Raw genomic sequence first — 20,363 nt, forward strand, 5'->3', positions numbered from 1 at the left:
AGTCAGCAGGTGCTCCATGTGGTATCTCCTCAGCAGGTTGAATGTATGTGCAAGCTCCGGCTACAATCGGAATGCGGCTATGTCAAAGCATAGCTTGGAGTGGAATGGTCGAGCTCTACAATCCAAATTTCCCTCAATTGGGGGTTGAGTTAGCATTGGCCGCCTGATTATTTCTTCCGGAGCTATTTCGGATGGAATTTGGGGCTCGGGAAGTGGCGGCTGAGGCTCCTGTGGTTCTGCTTGCGGCGCTGGAGATGGCACCGGAGTCTGAATTGGCGAGGGAATCGGCGAGGGAATTGGAGTTGGAAACGGCGATGGCTCTGGAGATTACTCAGTCAGGTCAATAGGTTCTGAGCTTTCAACCCTTGGCCTCTTTTGTAGTGGCCGACCTCCTGACCTGGTTAGGTAACGTCTCGGCGGAGGATTTGGCGGCGCTGGCTTCACCGGAGGAGGAATTGCTTTCGGCTGCGAAGGCTCAGAAACGAGATCCGGAATTGGATCATTTCGCAAGCTTCTCTTACAGTTTGAAGGGGAGGAAGACTTGGCCCCTCTGGTTTGCGCCATTTCAGGTTACCGAAAGTTGGCCGGAACGGATGGTCGGAGAAGATGATCGGAGGCTTGCGTGGTGAGGCTTGAGGAAGGAGATGGACGCTCTGCGAGAATGGCGCGCTCTGATTTTGAAACCCTTTTCGCAGCTCAAATGACCGATATAAATAGGAATAATGGAAGACTAAGGGTCAGTTTGAGTTTCGCAGCAAAATGCCAATTTCGCAGCAAAATGCCATTTTTGCAGCTACTTCGCAATACGTTTCGCAACTGCGAAATTAATGTTACTGTGCTGCGAAGTGGAACACGTGTGCCAAAATCGCTTTTGCAATTGCGAAATACCCTGCGGAATGGGACTTTTGTTGCGAAATCTAGGCTTTACCACTTCGCAAGTCGTTTCGCAGTTGCGAAATGGGGGCTCCTGTGCTGCGAAGTGGCACTCGTGTGCCAAACTCGCTTTCGCAGCTGCGAAAATTCTCGCAGAGAATCCCAAAGTGTTGCGGAATGATTTGGCAACAAAATACTCATTTCGCAGAAGTTTTCTTTAGGCTGCGAAATCTCGCAGTGCTCTGTTTTTGCTCTGTTTTCACTCTGTTTTTGCTCCGATTTCGATCCGATTTTTTTCCTTTCAATTTCCTTGAAATTTCTTCCACCTGAGATCATTCAAAAAGATTAAAACACACCTAAAAACATGATTTAAGATCAAAAACTAAGATCAAATGTATGGAAAAAACTTGAAAATTGACATAATTTACAAAAATTTTGGACTGTGGTAAACCACATCCAGCAAACCCTTCTTTGCTTAGGCTTTTTGAGGCTCAAGGAGGTTGATCTCCTCCTTTTCTGGTTTGAATGGCTCCATGAATGGCTTGAGACGATATCCATTGACTTTGAAGGTGTCCTTACCATTTGAATTCAATAATTCCACCACTCCATTGGAACATACTCGGTGAATTATGAATGGGCCTATCCACCTTGACTTGAGCTTCCCAGGAAAGATATGGAGTCTTGTGTCATACAGTAAAACTCTTTGCCCTTCCTGAAATTCTTTGTTGGAGATGAGTTGATCATGCCACTTCTTCATCCTCTGTTTTGCAACTTTGGAATTGATATAAGCATTATTTCTTAATTCCTCCATCTCATTAAGGTCTAGATATCTCTTTTCTCCGGCTCTGATCAAGTCCATGTTCAGCTTTTTTATTGCCCACCAAGCTTTGTATTCAACTTCCACAGGGAGATGACATGCTTTGCCATAGACAAGACGATAGGGAGACATGCCAAGAATAGTCTTATACTATATGCCCACAATGAATCATGAAGCTTAATAGACCAATCTTTTCTGCTGGAATTCACCACTTTCATCAATATGTTCTTTATTTCCCTGTTAGCTAGCTCAACTTGCCCGGAAGTTTGAGGATGATAAGGTGTAGCCACCTTATGCTTCACTCCATACTTGGATAACAGAGCTTCAAAAGGTTTGTTGCAAAAATGAGCACCTCCATCACTGATTATGGCTTTGGGCACCCCAAATCTTGAGAAAATGTTCTCTTTAAGAAACTTGAGAACCACCCTATGATCATTTTGTTTATAGGGGATTGCCTCAACCCATTTAGAAACATAATCCACCCCCACCAAGATGTAAGAATTACCAAAAGACATTGGGAAAGGTCCCATGAAGTCAATGCCCATACATCAAATAGCTCAACTATTAGAATGGGGTTCATAGGCATTTGATTTCTTTTTGTTAGATTTCCAAGCCTTTGGCATCTGTCACAACTTCTACACATGATGTGGGCATCTTTGAAAAGAGATGGCCAAGTAAACCCTGATTGCAACACCTTCATGGCTATTTTCTGAGAGGCAAAGTGGCCTCCACATGCATTCTCATGACAATGATATAGAATCCCTTGCTGCTCATCTTTAGGGACACATTTCCTTATTATCTGATCTGCACAATACTTAAAAAGAAAGGGCTCTTCCCAATAATAAGCATGAATTTTGGCAAAGAAGTGCTTCCTGTCCTGTGCATTCCACTCACTTGGAATTTCTCCAGTTACTAAATAATTAGCAATATGAGCATACCAAGGAGTTTTCACTAGGAACATGAGTGATTCTTCAGGAAAATCATCATTAATAGGCAAGGGATGGGAATTATGTGTTATAACTAACCTAGAAAGGTGGTCAGCTACTACATTCTCCACTCCTTTCTTATCTTTGATTTGGAGATCGAATTCTTGTAACAAAAGAATCCATCTAATCAACCTTGCTTTTGCATCTTGCTTTGTCAATAAATACTTCAAGGTTAAATGGTCAGTGAAGACAATGATGAAAGACCCCACTAAATAAGCACGAAATTTGTCCAAAGTAAATACCACAGCTAACAATTCTTTCTCTGTAGTTGTGTAGTTCCTTTGAGCTTCATTCAGTGTTTTGCTTACATAGTAAATCACATAGGGCTTCCCATATTCCCTTTGGCCAAGCACAGCTCCTATAGCAAAGTCACTGGCATCACACATCAGTTCAAAAGGTAGTTGCCAGTTAGGGGCTCTCACTATTGGAGTTGTTGTTAAAAATTTCTTCAGTTGATCAAAGCTATTTTGACGCCTTTCATCCCATATAAATTTAGCATCCTTAGCTAACAGCTCACAAAGAGGTTTTGAAAGACTTGAAAAACCTTTTATAAACCGCCTATAGAACCCTGCATGGCCAAGGAACTGTCTTACTCCTTTCACAGTTGTTGGGGATGGTAATTTGACAATAAGCTCCACCTTTGCTTTATCAACTTCAATGCCTTTTTCAGAGATGATATGGCCAAGGACAATTCCTTGACGTACCATAAAATGACATTTCTCCCAGTTGAGCACCAGGTCTTTTTCAATGCATCTGTGAAGAACTGCTTCCAAATTAACTAAGCATTCCTCAAATGTACCTCCATATACGGTGATGTCATCCATGAAAACCTCCATAATTCGCTCCACCATATCACTGAAAATACTCAACATACATCTTTGAAATGTAGCAGGTGCATTGCATAAACCAAAAGGCATTCTCCTGTAAGCATATGTTCCAAATGGACATGTAAAAGTGGTATTTTCTTGATCTGCCACATCAATTTCAATCTGAAAATACCCTGAATACCCATCCAAGAAGCAATAGAACGGATGTCCAGAGACTCTCTCCAGCACTTGGTCAATAAATGGCAATGGAAAATGATCTTTTCTGGTTACAACATTCAACTTTCTATAATCAATACACACCCTCCAACCTGAAGTGAGGCGTGTAGTAACTTCTTCTCCTTTTTCATTCTGAACCACTGTGATCCCTGACTTCTTTGGTACCACTTGAGTAGGACTCACCCAAGGGCTATCAGATATAGGGTAAATGATTCCTGCTTGAAGTAGCTTCAGCACCTCAGCTCGCACCACCTCTTGTAAATGAGGATTCAATCTTCTTTGAAGTTGACGAATTGGCTTTGCTTCCTCCTCCATATATATATGATGAGTACAAACTAAAGGACTAATGTCTTTCAAGTCGGATATTTGCCATCCTATTGCCTTCTTACACCTCTTGAGAACTTCCATTAAACAATTCTTTTGATGACTGGTCAGAGATGAAGATATCACAACAGGACATTGATTATTTTCTTCAAGATATGTATATTTCAGCTCCACAGGTAAAGGCTTCAGATTGAGTTTTGGAATTTCTTTTTCAGCAGCTGTCTCCTCTTCTTCATTGAACAAAGGTAGAATCTCTTCTATCTTTCTCCAACTTTGTAGAGTAGCAAGCATAGTAGGAGATTCAGACAAACCTTCCTCAAAATTCACAAGACTTTCATTCAACTTGTCTTGCATATTTTGATTACAGTGCTCCTCCACCAAAGTATCAATAATGCACAGCTCTTCTGGACCCTCTTCTTCTTCCGGAGTGATTTGCTTTTTAGACATATAGAAAATATTGAGATCCAGTGTCATGTTGCCAAAAGTGAGTTGCATCAGCCCATTCCTGCAGTTGATGATTGCATTTGAGGTAGCAAGAAATGGTCTTCCAAGGATGATAGGAACTAAATTAGCTTCCTTTACAGTAGGATCTGTATCAAGAACAATAAAATCTACTGGATAGTAGAAATTATCCACTTGAACCAAGACATCCTCAATTACCCCCCTTGGAATTTTCACTGATCTATCTGCTAGAGATAAAGTGATTGCTGTTGGCTTCAACTCTCCAAGTCCCAATTGCTTGTAGACGGAATATGGAAGCAAATTCACACTTGCTCCCAAGTCCAACAAGGCTTTCTCCACTACCTTTCCTCCAATCATGACTGAAATGGTAGGACTTCCCGGGTCTTTGTACTTCAAAGGAGACTTACACTGTAAGATTGCACTTACTTGCTCAGTCAAGAAGGCTTTCTTATTTACAGTCAACCCTCTTTTGATAGTACATAAGTCCTTTAGGAATTTTGCATACGTTGGAACTTGTTTAATCATATCCAACAGTGGAATATTGACTTTCACTTGTCTCAATACTTCAAGGATTTCAGCTGCATTTCTAATCCCCTTTTTCCCATGTAATGCTTGAGGAAAAGGTGGAGAGGTTGATTTTTTTAGCATTTCTTCCTTCATAAGTTCCTTCTCTGGAATTGCATTCATTGTTGAATCAGAGTCCTTCTTTTCTTCACTGATCTCACTCTCTTTATCTTCCATTTCCTTCCCTTTCTTTATCTCTTCTTCTTTCTCAACATGTGGCTTGGGTGTTGGCTGCTCAATTTTTTTACCACTCCTTAGAGTGATCAAGGCTTTGACATCTTTCGTCTGCGATGATTCTCCCTCCTGGCTTTCCACTTCATGGACACCTTTGGGGTTTTGGTGGGGTTGAGAAGGAAATCTTCCATTTTCTTGCAGTGTATTCAAATTTGTAAGCCTTGAAATTGAATATTGGATGTTATCAAACTTTTGGTTCATATCATTTTGCATTCCATCCATCCTTTTATTCAACATACTCTCCACTCTATCAATTCTTTGATTGATTTGAGCATTGGTGGCGTCTTGCTTTCCAACAAAATCTCCCACTACCTTGCTGAGATTAGCCATTACTTGTTCAAGACTTGAAGATTGTTGAGATGGTGGATCCAGCTGTTGGTATTGAGTTGCTCTGGCCTTCCATGAGAAATTTGGATGATTCCTCCAACTTGAGTTGTAGGTATTTCCATAAGGCGCATTGTTATTGGGCCTGAATTGTCCAACAACATTTGCTTGATCTCTAAACATCTCCCTTTCAGCTGAAATTACAGGGCATTCCTCCACCAAATGTTCATATGATTGACAATTAGGACACAGCTTCACTTGCACTGGTGCTTCAGCAACAGCTTGCACTTCATGAATTCTTTTTAGCTCCAGCTCCTCCAATCTTCTTGTCATAGCTGCCAACTTTGCTTTCATATCATCATCTTCTTTCAAGGTATACATCCCAGTCTTTGCATTGAAAGCATTCAGTTGAGACTTCATCTTACCCACTTCTCCTTTGGTTGGTTCATCCCATCCCCTTGAAACATCAGCTACATAGCTCAAGAAATCCATAGCTTCCTCCAGATTTTTGCTCATGAAATCTCCTCCACACATTGTCTCGAGGAGTTGCTTCATTGAGGAGGACATACCATCATAAAAATAGCTCACCAATAGCCAAGTATCAAAGCCATGGTGAGGGCAAGCATTTATAGCTTCCATATATCTTTCCCAACACTCATAGAATTTCTCATTCTCTTTAGCTGAGAAGTTTGAAATTTGTCTTTTCAAGCCATTTGTTCTATGAGTGGGAAAAAATTTCTTGAGGAATTCAGCTTGTAAGTCAGTCCAAGAACGGATACTCCTTGGCCTTAAAGAATTAAGCCAAATTTTGGCCTTATCCTTTAAAGTAAAAGGAAATAACTTAAGCCTCATCAAATCAATTGAAGCTCCTCTCTCTTGGAATGTATTACAAACATCTTCAAATTCCTTGATGTGTGCATACGAATTCTCACTTTCCATCCCATGGAAAGTTGGTAGAAGTGGAACAAGATACGGTCTGATCACTAGTTGCTCTGTAGGGGGCACTATACATGATGGTGCACTCATACGAGGTGGATGCATGCGGTCCCTCATTGATCTAAATTCATTGAGATTGTCTTGACGACCTTGGTGACTATGCTGATCTTCAAGTGTAGTTTCCATGATATTCAAGCTCAATTCGAATTCTCTTCTCTGAGGTGTATCACACTTAACAAGCCTTCCTCCACTGTCTCGTATCCACTTTGGCATACACAACTAGTATCTATCTGCAACTTAAATGAAAATAAAGAACAACAACAGAAACAGGGCTACAACAACAAAATTAAACTAGGCTAAATTTTAAAATATAAACTTAGATTATGAATAAATAAAGAAAGAATGAGAATTAGTAAAGTGAAAGAAACGTTACCAACTTGTGATGAAAATCACAAGTGCTCAAAAATGGTATCACTATAAATTTGACACCTTCCCCTTTCATCACAAGTGCTAAAAAATGGTATCACTATAAATTTGACACCTTCCCCGGCAACGACGCCATTTGATTCATGCCCAGTTGGTGTGCCAGCTGATTCGTGTCCAGCTGATGCTCCTTGAATGAGGGAGTAATCAACAAAATTTATAACCTATAACACCATATACTAGGGTAGCAAAGACAAAGCTACTATAGTATAGCGGCTCTAGGATCGTTCACTGGGAAGGATTAACAAGCTATCAATGATATCAATTCAAAGTGAATTGGTTTTGTTTCATTTCAAGGTTAGCTTAAGAAATAAAACACAAACTTTGATTGGTGAAGATTTAGACTTAAACTAACTAACACAATAAGTAATGGGAATAACTTAGGAAGAAAAACATTCCTTGGAGAGTTAGGTTCACTGGGGTGGTTCCTTATGCAAAAGACACGGCTCCGGTCAGATGGTTCATTTCCTCGCGTTAGAGATTCAACATATAGTTAATTCTCTAACCGGTGTTGTACAGATACATCCTTCAATTAGATTTCACTTTAATTCTCTCACTTATGTAACTTGCAATGGTTTAAGCCTCTCACTAAGCCTTAACCATTCAAGGTGATCTTTAACCTTGGATTACCCGTCTCAAGCTCGCAAGAGATAACTAATGGATGTCTCCTTGGAGTCCAAAAGCTTACCAAGTGTTGGCTATTCTAGAAAATCCTACCCTAAAGTCACCTTCCAGAGGCTCGCAAGGGGTAAACTAGTGCATTTCCATGGTTAGAAATCACTTGCCTTACCAAGTGTTGGCCTAGGTGACTCTAAGGTGTTTTAAGTTAACTAAAAACATAGAAATCACTAAAGGATTTCACTTCCTCTTCATTACTAGCTAAAACCACAAAGCTTTGCATTTTTGCACTTGGAACCTTCCCCGACAACCTTAGCTCCAAGGAATTAGAGGTTTAGTTACTCATTCTCTGGGGAAAATTCCTCAGAGAGTTCATAACTTAGTAAGAAAATAAAAATACAAAGTGAGAAGGTAAGGCAATACAAAGAACTGAACTTTACTTGCTTACCCAAAACTTTACAAAAGGATCTCCTCTCTCAGAACAGGCTCCCGAGAGGTATATATATGAACATAATATAAAACTAATTATTACATAGATATTTTCTCTTTTTACTAACTTAAAAGCTAAGGAATCTTGTAATTGGTGGCTTACAAGGAGTATTTTGGGATTTAAACAACAAAAATCTAATAGAAAATATCTCCAAATGTCGGTAGCAAATATCGGGGTGCTTCAGGAACCATTTCGCAAGAGAAAATGGTGTCTGCGAGATTTCGCAGGCACTCAAGAAGGGCTGCGAAATCATTTCGCAACAACAAGCTATTCTCGCAGGGCTGCGAAGTTGGCTTCCACCTTGAGGTTTTCAGCTTCCAGCTTGCGGCATATATCAGGCACCTTCAGAAGGAAATACACCCTACTGTACAAAAAGGCCGCGGAATCACTTCGCAGCAAAAGGGTGATTTCGCAACACTTTGGAAAATGCTTCCTTCAGCTGGGAGTGATTGGCTTGCAAAGGCTGCAACTTCTTCGTTTCAACTCCGAATTGTGCACCGTTTGAATAATTGGATTTTTGACTTCCTGAGCTTTGAAATGGTATATACCATGCATCAATTGGACCTCAGAAAGTGCTCCAAAAGTGGCTGCTACAACTGTCATCAAGAATATGCTTCTTGGCAGATTCTCTTTACTTTTTCTCCTTGCAATCCGGATTTACTCTTGGCAAATGACTTCTAAGCTTTACCCAAGATTCCTCAAAACTCTCCTCAAACTTGAATTGCTTTGGTGATCAAATTACTAACAAAAACACCAAAACTTACACAAAGTGATTAAAATTGCTTTCAAGGGTCCTTAACATGCCAATTGAGTTAAAAGGCCAAAACTACTACTCAAAAGTGTTTAAAAGGATTAATTATAAGCTATCAAATAGCACTTTTTGAGTAGTAATCAACAAGCAACCATGGTTTCACTCAAATGAGCTGAAACATCTAATCAGCTTTGAGAATACCCATAGCTCTAAGGACGGAAAGGACATTAACCGTGTTGCAGGAACATGACTTTGTTTGCCATTGTCATAATGAAGAGACATATGCTGGAGTAGGTTTGAACTAAAATTACCATTTAGACTTTCTTCGGGTGAATCAAGTAGTGAAGAAGGTGGCCATGCATGCAGACTACATGCCCATAGGAAAGAATGGGAAGGAGTTTATGAGGGGTAAATGGTAGAATGAGTCGTTGATTACTACTCAAAAAGTGTTCTTTTATAACTTGTTATAAACTCTTTTAAACACTTTTAAGTAGTATTTATTACCTTTTAACTCAATTGGCACATTAAAGACCCTTGCAAATGTTTTTAATCAGTTTTTGGCAAGTTTTGGTGTTTTTGATAGTTTTTTTATCATTAAAACAAACCAAGAATGAGGGAGCATAGTCCATGGCAAAGCAAGTTAAAGCTCAAACACATGAAAAATCCAAGTTTTGGAGAGCCTCGTAGCCTTTGCCAAATCAATCAAGTATGCAAGGAAGAGAATCAGAGAAGAAATCTAACATCCAACAATTTCGCATTGCTATGCGAAATGCCAAAAGAAGCATAAATTGCAGGACAGAGAGCAAGACTGTGAAAAATGAAATTTTGCACCCTGTGCGAAATTTCGCAAGCCTTGTGAAACCAAAGACCGTGAAAGATGAATTTCGCACCCTATGCGAAATTTTCCAAGCCTTGCGAATTTCCTTCTGTGTAATTTTCAGATATTTTTACACCAACTTCGTTAGATTTTTATCTCGAGATATTTTTTGTAATTACCTATTTTCTCCTTGTAATCAACTAAAGATATTTTTAGATATTTAGGATATCTAAATAAAGGGTTAAAAATATCTCTCTATATATATGTCTTAAAATATCTCACTTGTAAACAATCTCGGAATCTCGGAAGAAATTCCTAAGAGCACTTGTACATTCTTTTAGTAAGAAATACACAGAGTTTTTCTTTGCCTTACCTATTCATTTTGTTTTTATTTTCTTTCTAGCCAAACAACCTCTGAAGATGTTTTCTTAGAGGATGAGTGGCTAGGTTTTTTCGTTTCTTGGATTGAAGAAAGCTGGGTAAGGGATCCGGATACAAAAGTGGGAGTTTTCCTTGTTTTAAATGAGGAAATTTGTGACCCGTTAATGGCTTTTATTTTTTTAGTTTAACTTAAAATCCCTTAAAATCACCTGGGCTAACACTTTGTAAGCTTTTCGAACTCCCTAGAGATCCATTAGTTATCTCTTGCGAGCCTCTGGGATGTGGTTTAAAGGTAGGATTACCTAGAATGGCCAACACTTGGTAAGCTTTTCGGACTCCCTAGAGATCCATTAGTTATCTCTTGCGAGCCTTTGAAGGGTAATCCAAGGTTAGGATCACCTTGAATGGCCAATACTTGGTAAGCTTTTCATAATGAGAGTTGATTAGTTGTCTCTTACAAGCCATTGAAAGATGATTCACAGTGAGAGGTCTTTAGTGTTTGAAACCATTAATGAGAAGCAACTGTAGTCTTTCATGGACCAGTAGGATCAAAACTTGATTGCTAAATACACATCGGTTCGGGAGATAACCATTCTTTATGTTATTATCCCTAACATGAGGAAAATATTCAGAATCTCCCTCTTTTGTCTAAGGAACCTAGTGACCTAAAACTCCAAGAAACCTTTTCTTTGTAATTAATCTCAGTTACTATTTTTGGTTAACTTAAAACCAAACCTTTTCAACCAAAATTATGTTTTCTTTTAAAGCTAACTCATAAAAGAAAAAACACCATTTCAGTACTTTAACTAATATATATCACGTGTGATATGAAAACCCATCCCTGTGGACGATCCTAGAACCACTATACTATGCTAGCTATGCTACCCTAGTGTATGGTGAATTAGGTTTATAAATTTTGTTGATAACTCTCGTATGAGGATTATAGAACACCAATTGGGGATGAATTAGTGGTGGAGGTAGCAAGTTGGGTAGGTGTTAGGGGAATTGGTTTGAAATTTGGGTTTAGTGGGTATGAAAGATGGAGAGATGGGTATGGTGACATAAGGTAAGCTGGTCCCAAGGTTTCAAACATGGGGTTGTTCGACTTGTGATCCAGATTTGATGGAGGAAGGGCTTTGATAGAGGCTCTACAAAGGTGGCCATGCAAACAGAGACCATATACACATGAGGTTTATGGCCAAACCACCTTGCACAAGTGCTTAAATATGACAACTGAGGCTTTTTCTAAGGCCATGGTAGCCAATCCATCATCCTTGTTGTCGGGTTTTACTGGAGGAATTTTAAAAAAACCAATGGGAGGACTACTAAAAACAAACTAATTGGAAGCAATTTCATGAATTCTAGATTGTTCCATCTGTCGGCAATGGAGTTCATGATTGCGTTGTCTCTGCCATTTTCCTAAAGTGACTGAAGAACCCTGCTGGAAAATCCAATTTGCATGCACGCAGCAATCAAAACATTCCAAGCTACCCCATATCTTTTGATCATGTTCCTAATGAAAACCCAACACAATCCAACCTCTTTCATTGGGGAACACGTCATGCATAATACCAAAGGGCAAAGGAGCACCTAGACGCTTGTCAATGGGCACAGAAGAACCATTTGTTGGCTATTCTCCAAGATTGGTTAGCAGCCTTGCATAATAGGTCAATGGTATGAAATTGATTCCATCATTGGATTGCTTTCTCAGCTTCCTAAGGCACTTTTGCTTGCAGCATTACCCCGTCCATCAAGCGGAACAAAAGAATCTTGAGTAGCATTTCAAAAATTTGATGTTGTTTCAGTGTACTCAATAACGAAAATAGTATCTCTTGATATGAAGTGCTAAAACAAGCACCAGCTACTTAAAATATTCCTTAAGGACTCTTTGGAGGCTAGGACTTCATAGTCGCAACTTTCACTCCCTAGGCTTGTACTCTTAGATGGTGATACACGAACCAAAAACATTCCACAACTAGATACACAGGAGCAGAGAAGTATATAGAAGAAAGTTGTTAAAAACATAGTAAGAATTGGAAAACCCGAGGGTTTATTAAGCAAAGCCTCGTTTCATGAGTTATCAACGGGCTGAGATGTATGTGAATGGGACCAAATGGATTTCAAATGGAAACCAAGACATAATTGCAAGCATCTCATATGGAATCCCAAAATAGAGCCAAGGAAATAGGTTAAAAATCAAGCATAAAATGCATGCAAACAAACTCAAATTCAATAAGAATCTGCAAAAGTTTCCAATGCTCATATTCAGGCATCAAAATAGAATACTAATATACATAGAAAACATAATGGAATTGTATGAAAATGAAAGAACATGCAGCTTATAGAAATCATACCTATGTTATTCCCTTCCTGACTCATTTCCTTTGTTTTTCCTCATTCTAAACCCCCTTTTTTCTGTAACTCTGTCACTTTCTCTAAAAACTTCCTCCAGTTACTTTTCTTCTCCACCAAGCCTCCAATAGCTTTACTGCTCTTGCTCAGAGACGTCTCTATCCTAACCACCACCATGTCAAGGTAGTAGTCTCCTTGGCCATGCATTCCATGCAGCCCGCTCACCTATGGAAGTTGTCCCCCGCTCCCCCAACATGCTACCATTTGCTAATTTCTCCTTCTAAATGCAACATGTGCTCCTCAAAACTCTACCATATGGCAAAAGAAAATGGGAGCAACATAATGGTTTTCTAAATAGGGGTCTACACAAAAATAAACCATTTGCCCACAAAAATATGCATCAGTAAATATAATTTTTCCTAATAAAATTAACTTCCTTACTAAAAGTTAGAACTTTTTATCCATATTTCTTGGCGATATTTTTTTCATCAGTGATTGTATTATTTCCTGATGAATTGAGTGCAATTTCGTTGTTGAAAAATATTGTTAGATTGTAATATTAGTAGCATTGCTAAATAGCTACATGATTTATTTAAGTATTAATTAGTAAGTTACTAATGTTTATAGAATCCTAAAATTAGTATGGTATAATATAAAATATATTATTTGAGGAACTTATATTAGCATAATGTTTTATTACTTTATATATATATATATATATATTTGTCACGAAATACTATCATACTATAAATTCGAATTATTTACATAATTAATATTTATATGTAATATGTTATTGATATTATTTATAGTAATAATAATAATAATAATAGTCATCATCATCATTAAAGATATGCAAAATTACATCCTATTATAAAAATCTATTTCAATTTCAATGTTTTTATTATATAACATGATCCAGAAATAAATACCACTTTATGATTTTTATTCTATTGAGTAAAGATTATTTATACAAATCTAAAGCATGACTACCATTTAACTTATGATAGGTATGAGTAGCTTTGAATTTGTGATGGGGATCCAATATCCTCATGCATACTCCGATTCCTATTTTAGGCATTGTGATTTTATTTCATGTTTTAATTCTTAATTTTCATTTTGATTTAATATATAATTATCTTTTCTTCACCATGTTATAATTATTTTATTTTATGAAAATGATATGTGGATTCCCTAAAGTATATATGTATATTCTTTGATAATTTTAATTTTAAATTTAATCTTAGTTTAGATCTTAATTCTAATATTAGTTTAAATAGAATTTTTAATCGTAATCTAAAATTTCATTTTAATGTTAATTTTAGTAATTTATTTTTAGTTTTGACCGGATTTTCAATCGTCATCTTAGGCTTAATTTTAATTTTAATATTAATTTTCATTATAATTATAATTTTTTTAATCAATTTTGACATTAATCTTAGTTTTGATTTTAATTTTGATTCTAATTTCAATTTTAATTCTATTTGTAATCTTGACTCTAATTTGGTTTTGATCTTGATTTTGATTTTAATATTTGAGATGAAAAGAAAAACTGATTTGTACACTTAAACATACAAATTCGAGAATGGAAGTTTTAACAAAACAAAGAAAGTACAACTTTAGTTTAATGTTGAGTTTAATTTTTATGTTCATTTTAGTAATTTTAATATGGTTTTAACCTTTACTTTAACTTTAGTCTTAATTTTGACTTTAATTAAAGTTTACCTTAACTTCAACCGTAATTTTGGTCTTAACTTTAATTTTAATCTTAGTTTTTATTATAATTATATTTTTCATTTTCAATTTTACATTGATCCTAGTTTTGACTTCAATTTCGATTTTAATTCTAATTTTTGTCTTATCACTTTCATCTTAATTTCAATTTTAATTTTAATCTTTAACTCTAAATTTAGTTTTAATTTTGACCTTAATTAAAGTTTGTAAGTTTGAACTATTGGTTTGACCATAGTTGAGCCACTGGTTTAACCAGTAAACTGTGTCTTCATAACTTTTTTGGCTTAATGATCAGTTTAACTCTAAAAATATCGGAGATTACCATTTCCACTTAATCTATGTTTTTTTTATTTCATTAGGCTATAATTGAATAAAAGTGATGTCTAGGGACATTAGAATCATATTATGTATATAATATGATTATTTTGATTTCAATTTAATTTAATTTTGATTCTAATTTTAGTTACTCTAAATTTTTATTTTATTTTTACTTCTAATTTCAATGTTAATTTTGATTTTGATTTTGAGTTAATCTTAATTTTAATTTCAATTTCAATTTAAATTTTAGTTCTAGTTCTAGTTTATTATTTTAGGTTTTAATTTTCTTTCGTAACTCCAATTTTAGTGCCAATTTTACTTTCCATTATAATTTAAATTTAGTTCTTATTTTAATTTTGAATTTTAATAGTAATCTTAGTTTTTATTTTAATTTAATCATAATTTTTCTTTTTAATCTTACCTTCAATTTTTATCTTCACATTTATTTTTAATATAAATATTTGCTTCTCTAATTTTACCCTTTACATTATTTTATTATTATAATAATAATAATAATAATAGATAATTGAAATGGTAGCAGAAAAATCGGGATGCATTTAATGCGCCGAATAGCTATTTGGTCATCTTGATGTGTTGAATGGAGTTGAAATGATTAAATGGGAGACTTGAATGACACGCAAGGGGGAAGGGGATTGTTTTCCTTTTTCCTTTTTCCTTTTTTCCTTTTGAAAGAATACACCATTTCATCTCTAATTCACTTAACAACAGCTACTCTCACACTTACCTGCCTCTTGTCCTGACATAGCCCCTCACAGCTCACTCCACCACTACTATCAACGACCTCAACCCACGACTCCCTTTGTAGAAACAACAATCACTTTGAAACCCACTGGGTATGATGGGTTTGATTTTTTAATACAATGCATTGCGCTTTGCTTTCATGTATGGAAGTTGATTTTTTTTTAATGTCATATATTATGGTTTTATGATATTATAGATCATGGTTTCATGTGGGTTTTAACCTTTTATCTTCATATATTATGGGTTAGTGTGGGTTTGATTTTTGTAATGTTATAATATGGGTTTTGGTTTTATAACAATGTAATGCAATTCATTGGTTTGACGTTATTTTTTTATTAGATGAATAAGATGCATTCTCGGTCAAGTGGAGGTTGGGTTGTGGAGTTTGATTTTGTAATACTTTGGATCATATTTTCAACAGGTGAGATTTGATTTTATAAAATCATGCATTATGGGTTCATGTGGATTTAAATTTAAACCTATGTATAAAAATAATAATATTATTGAGATGCTATTGAGTTTATGTGGGTTTTCATTTTATTTATCTTATTCATCCTCGTTGAGTATATTTGATCTAAGTATTTATTTTTGTTGGGGGATCAATGTATTTTCATTAGAAAATTATTTTTGATGGAAAAACATGTTTCAAACAGTATAATAATGATAAAAACATTTTATAAATAATTTTTCTTTGATCTTTAGGAGGCAATTTTTAGCAAAATAATTGTAAATCAAAATGAAATATTTAATGCCTTCTAGTAAAATGTGAATAATAATAATAATATGTTAATCCCATTTTTTTATGGAAATGAATTACATAGTTACGAGAAATTTCCTAGACAAAATATTTTATTGTTAAAAGCTTATTTTCTTGTAGTGAAGGTTAAGGAAATTAACACCACTAAGCCTTTAGACCTTCTTCATATGGATCTCATGGGTCTCATACGTATTGAGAGTAGAGGTGGTAAAAGATATGTCCTAGTTGTAGTTAATGACTTCTCAAGATATTCCTTTGTATGTTTTCTTATGGTAAATTTAGAGACTATGGAGCACTTAAAGACTTTGTGCACTAGAATTCAAGTGGAGATACGTCATCCAATTATGAGGATTATAAGTGATAGGGGGAGAGAATTTGACAATGTTAATGTCAATATCTTTTGTGATTCAAATGTATTAAACATGAATATTTAACCCCCAGAACTCCTTAACAAAATGGAGTGACTGAAAAAAAAAAAAAAAAAAAGTTCTTAAAGAAATGGCTAGAGTCATGCTATACATGCATGATACTCCTATACAATTTTGGGTTGAAGCTATAAACACTACATGTTATACTGTTAATAGGGTTTTTCTTATGCCTTGAACAAAAAAGACATATTATGAATTATTGATTGGGAGAAAACCTAACCTTAAGTGTTTTAGGACATTTGACAGTGAGTGCTACATACTCAAGGACAGGGAGAGCCTAGGGAAATTTGATTCAAAATTTGATATAGGTATCTTCTTAATTAGTTTATTCCACTAAGAGTAAAGTCTATGGGATTTATAATCAAAATTCACAAATTATCCAGGAGTCCTCAAATGTTGTTATAAATGACACTAGGTATAATCACGATATAATTGAAAGTCAAATTTCATCCTAGGAATTAATTGGGAATAACCTTGAAAATGTGGAGAACATAGGAGATAACTAATTGTTATAAAGCTTTTGGTGACATATCTCTATGATCATTTTGGTCCTTCTTCCTCTATTCAATGCTTAGCAAAGTGGAACGCACAACATCGAAAGTTACCTTATACTTACCATAAAGTAAGGTGGTGGTGAGATGTTCATACACTTCAAGAATTGAATTCAATAACAATAAGGCCTAACTCTCATTTTCAACATTCTCATCTAAATTCAAAAAATTTGCTACGATTCTATCAAATGCATGCATATGATCATTCATAGACATACTTGGTTGACACTAGAAATGAAAAAGTTTTTTCCTCAAATATAGTCAATTTTCTAAACTCTTTGTCATGTACTTATCCTTCAATGTCTTCCACAAAATTTTGCAGATGTCTCCTTCATAATCTTATACTTCTAAGCTTTAACGAGGCATAAGTGAAAGGGACTAGAAGCTTAACTATTGATCCTTGATCATTCTTTATTATCCATGACTAATAAGGTTTTTCTTCCAAAGCAATATCCAAATCCTATTGACAATATATCTAAGATCTCGCATAGCCACATTCTAAAATTATTAGTCCCATCAAATATCTCTACAACAAATTTTGCATTAGTAACCTTAGTTTTAATTGGCTAAGTCTTTGCCATTTTCTTTTAGCTAGCACAATAGCAAACAACCTTGAACCAACCCTACATAAAACGAGTGTTTTGCTACCAATTTGTTGTGCTTATGCTTAATCCCATAGAACTTCCGAAGGCATCAAATAAAATCCAAAGTGAACTAGTTCATAGCTTGCTGTTAAAAGGATTCTGAGATACCTCAAAGGAACATCATCACACAGCCTGATCTTACATGCTTCTTCTTTTGATCTTCAAGGTTACACTGAAGCCAATCGGGCATCTTGTCCAGATGATTGTCGAAGCACTTGTGGATATTGTTTATTCCTTGGTCCCAACTTGATTTCATGGTCCCCCACCAAGAAAAAAGTCGTCTCCCGTGGTAGTGCCGAATCAGAATATCAGGCACTGGCATCTCTAACAATTGAAATTATGTGGGATCCAATCTATCTTGAAAGAACTCTGCATTCCTCAAGCAGTTCATTAGTTTGGTGCGACAATAAAAGTGTTGCTGCCTTGGCTGCAAATTCCGTCTTTCATGCCTGCTCCAAACATACTGAATCAAACTTCCATTTTATTTGTGACAAGGTGCTTTAACAAGATCTTGTCATTCAGTACGTTCCCTCCTCCAATCAAGTAGTTGATAGCTTCACCAAGAATCTTCCAAGCTCACAGTTCTACACATTTCGTACTAAGCTCTCCATTGTTCCACGCCCTGTAAGCTTGCAGGGGATGATTCCATCAACAACCATTAAGATTAGGAACTGATCTCCAGCATTCTTAACAACATTACTGTTAGACTATTAGATTAGTTACCATTAGCTGTTATGTTTAGTTAGAAACAGACCTGTGTAATCAGTATATATAGCTCTCTCTAAATAACAAAAGGCTAGGTCGATATTTTCTTGATAACTGAAATTGAATATTTTTCACTTAGCATGCCATCAATTACAATTTACTACTTAGCAATGTACCTAACCCAATGGAAGAACAAGCCTAGATCTCACCTTACATGGATTAGTGAAGCAGAGATGAGGTGTTGTCGAGGCTAACGTATCAAGGATGGAAAGGATTTTGAAGACTACTTTCCTCGGGTCAACTACTTTATTATATCTAATAAAGTGTGTTATTTAGAGTAGTACGAAGTTATATTCTTGATTTTAGGAAGTAGATACTTAATTTTAGTAAACCATTTATATTTTGGAGTTAAGTAGTTAAGAAAATTGAAAGTTTGAGAGTCAATAATTTTGTAAATATCTTTAGAGTTCCTTTATTCTTGTCAAGCGATTTGCTTGGTCATGTTGAATGATTTCATAATTAACGTTGAATGAACCCGTAGGCTCTAGTTGGTTGCTACTCTGTCTCCACTTCATGAAATTATAGTCAAGGTTGAGATTGTAAGAAAGTGTACTTAATTTTCATTTATTTTAATTATTAATTTCATAAAATTACTTTTGATAAAGTATATCTATATAAATAGATATCATATAAACTATCCATATAAACATTTACATGTAAATATTTTATCTATATAAAATTTCTATTCAATATTTTATAGATATCTAAAATATCTATATAAATATCATACGAAATTACTTTTGATATCTATATAAATATCATATAAAATATCTATATCATACATCATATGCTATATATAAAATTACTTTTGATAAAGTATATAATATGAGACACCTATATAAATAGATACCATATGAAATATTTGTACAAATATCTATATGATATTTTATAGCTATCATATAAAATATCTATATTTCCTTTATTTGATGTTTCTTTATTGTAAAACACAAGAAGAAAAAGTTAGGAGACAAACAAGGCATAAAGATCATGATTATTTTGAGGACTAACTTTTTCTCTATGTTCTCTTTTCTTTATAATTTATCTATATTATGGTGACTTTTTTTTTTTTTTTCCTTCCATCCATGGAGCCTAAACCACATTCAAAATCTAGAGGGCTGAATTTGTAGAAGTGCCGGCTAATACAAGAAAATTAATTTCATGAGAATGAACTTCCAATAATATTTGCTATTTAAAGGTATCATAAACCGAGCGTTCTTAAAATTTGAAACAAACTTCCATTTACGTATTACAAAAAGTAGATTAACATGCAAGATAATCACTTCAACAAAGCAGTAGAAAGAAAGTTCCAGTGTGTTTATGGAGGATGGCAAAGCTAGCTAATTCCCAACCTCATATTGGCTCTGAATCGATTAGCATGGAGGTTACCAAAGCCTATGGAATAGTCCCAGAATGAGTATAGCCGTCTTCTGTAACAGCTGTTGGGATGAGGCACTATTCATTGATGTCCTTCCATGCATCTCTTACTTGTTTATTAAATTCCTTGTGTGTTTCCTGTTCCGACGCACCATCATGTTTCATGTAACATTCAACAACTGATGCAACATGTCCTCTCTTCTGCTCAAACTACAAAATATAGAATCATAGAGGTTAGTGGAAAGTACAAATATATAAAAATAATTGTTTGAGCCATTTGAATTTCAGGAATAATACAAATATATGTAGCATCTAGAATATATAATTCATGGTATCAAACGCATTTACTGATTTGTAAGTCATTATATTCTGAAACAGCCTAAGGGCAGCCATACCTTGTGGAAAACCATATCATCCATGAGCCTGCAAATTATCGCTGAAGACCTGACAATCTTTGGCTCACTGAAGATCCAATCGAAAGTTTCTTTTGTCACGCCATTTCCCATTCCAATAAGAGATGTGGTCGCCAGCATTGAGTATGCAGAGGTAACTAATGCCACAGGCATATACTCCTCCAT

General features: G+C 35.5%; 1 pseudogene; it reads right to left on the reverse strand.

Moving 5' to 3' along the window:
* Positions 1–730: 730 nt before the first annotated feature.
* Positions 731–20,363, reverse strand: LOC109121774 (uncharacterized; annotated as a pseudogene).

The sequence above is a fragment of the Vitis vinifera genome, chromosome 19, assembly GCF_030704535.1.
Source record: "Vitis vinifera cultivar Pinot Noir 40024 chromosome 19, ASM3070453v1".
Taxonomy (NCBI): Eukaryota; Viridiplantae; Streptophyta; class Magnoliopsida; order Vitales; family Vitaceae; genus Vitis; species Vitis vinifera.